The 2,234-nt window shown below is 38.7% G+C and overlaps 2 pseudogenes; both read left to right on the top strand.

Annotated features, from left to right (window-relative positions):
• The first annotated feature begins 688 nt into the window (after window positions 1-688).
• On the top strand, window positions 689-1,177 carry LOC149186283 (LEAF RUST 10 DISEASE-RESISTANCE LOCUS RECEPTOR-LIKE PROTEIN KINASE-like 2.5 pseudogene; annotated as a pseudogene).
• Window positions 1,178-1,196: 19 nt separating this feature from the next.
• Window positions 1,197-2,003, top strand: LOC149186284 (BTB/POZ domain-containing protein At1g21780 pseudogene; annotated as a pseudogene).
• The last annotated feature ends 231 nt before the right edge of the window (window positions 2,004-2,234 follow it).

A 2,234-nucleotide genomic window follows, 5' to 3' on the forward strand; every position in this document is an offset into this window, starting at 1 on the left:
AGGGAACACTTTTTGCTTGTAAGCAAGAGGTTAATGATACTGAAATTCTACAAAAGGTGAAAATATCATGGCTCAATTGTAGTGAAGCCTTAGCTAATCATAGTTATTGTAACTTCTACCCTGCTACAGATCTGTATCTTCACTGCACGGCATATCAATCGATATGGGTTTCGGCTAATGTAACCACCTATAACTTCAACGCACATGAAAATTTTGAGGGAATCCTCCAAAGTGGATTCCAAATTACATGGTCGACACCCTAGGATTTTCTTCAGTGCCAAAATGCTGAATATTTGTCAGCACAACCTGAAGGAATATGGATTGTATTGCTACGATGGTGGACCGGCAATTGATTCAAATTGGCTCTTCGCAGAGGCAAATGGTATCAGTCAACCAAGTGCTCCACCCCAGGTATCTTCCAAACCAAATGGTACCCGTGAAGGAAGAATATTACTAAAGAAAACATCGTAAAAACATATGGCAGAGATAATTTTTCCACTATGTGTTGTGTTTAGCATAGCAGTACTGGTTTCCGGGATAATGATCCATTGTCAAATTTGTTTTAAAAAGTCTAGCATTGATCAAGAGCAGAGCGTTCAAGCATTTATGGATCACCTTCACTATACATCTCCCCCGATCGAGAATTTCTTAAATTATTATTCCTCACAAAGGCCCACTAGATACTCTTATGCTAAGATTAAAGCTTACACAAAAAAATTTGGCAGAGAAGGTTGGCCAAGGAAGTTTTGGAACAGTTTATAAAGGGAAGCTTCCAAGTGGATGTCTCATCACTGTCAAGATTTTGGATGAATCGAAACAGAGTGAACAACGGTTTATAGTAGAAGTAGCTACAGTGGGAAGGACATATCATGTTAACCTGGTGTGCCTCTTGGGTTATTGTGTGCAGAGATCCAAAAGAGCTTTGGTGTATGAATACATGAAAAATGGTTCCCTGGACAAGTATATCCATGGAAACCTTAGAGACAATTTGGATTGGAAACAGTTGTATTCAATTGCAATTAGTACAGCTCGCGGTATTGCATACCTACATGAAGATTGCAATAATCACATCTTACATTGCGACGTAAAGCCTCACAATGTCCTACTTGATGCAGATTTTTCACCAAAAGTTGCAGATTTTGGTCCAACTAAAATATCAGCCAGAAAGAAAAAATAACTGAAGAAGAGCAACAAACATGACCGAGTCAAAGGTAGAGACAACTGCAAGGCTTGCACAATGGATGATTGAAAGCTTGGGCTCCTGCTCTTACCGGAGGTCTGATTCCTTGAGATTCGGAATTTGGAACTGGCACTTTTCAATTGAGATGAACAGGTATCTATATATTCATTTTTTCCCTGAGCTTGGTCGCATTTCTAAAGAACAACCACCAATTGCAACATTTGTGCTTCGCATATTCAATATAGGAACATTTCGATGACCTTGGACATCACGAGTCTATGATAAGTTGCTCCGCAATAGTGAGTATTTTGTGTGGCCTATAGATTCTAGCTTTCATGGACGTTTTATAATTGATGTGGAGTTCCTGGACCTGAAAATTGCTACCATGATTGGTGGAGAAGCTTGTTCAATATGGCCCAATGAAGGAGCAATGCAGTGTCAAGCAACTAAGGGTGCATTAAAAATCCTTTCTCTTATGTTGGATGATGGTCTTCACACGGATGTAATTATTAATACTGCTAATGGTAGTGTTAGAGCACATCGGGCTGTTTTAGCAGCGCGATCCCTTGTTTTTGAGAGTATGTTCTTACATGATCTCAAAGAGAAAGAATCATCGATAATTAATATTGAAGACATATCTATGGAAGCTTGCATGGCTCTTCTAAGCTACATCTATGGAGGTATCAAACATGAGGACTTTTGGAACCATAGAATAGCTTTATTGAGGGCTGCTGATAAATTCGACAGAGGCCATGAAGGAATCCAAGGTTCCAGATATACTCAATTTGATGGATCTATCGCTAATTACAAAAATTGGTTTTAAACGGAAAAAGAGAAGGTGAAAGGTCAAATGCCCAATTAAATGAAGAACACCTACCACAACCGAAAATAGGAAACGATGGTCTATTTTTGACTTCAGTTACAATTTCAAGGGATTCACACCTACAGATGTCACTCTTTCAAATCCAAGAAAAATGTAATGTTGCTCCTTTAGCGATCGATGGCTTTTCATTTTCAGTTAGTAATGATTAAATCATCCCATATTCTGAATCAA

This window comes from Pinus tabuliformis, chromosome 3_1 (assembly GCF_031772625.1).
Source record: "Pinus tabuliformis cultivar Carrire ecotype Pingquan chromosome 3_1, CPIR1, whole genome shotgun sequence".
Classification (NCBI taxonomy): domain Eukaryota; kingdom Viridiplantae; phylum Streptophyta; class Pinopsida; order Pinales; family Pinaceae; genus Pinus; species Pinus tabuliformis.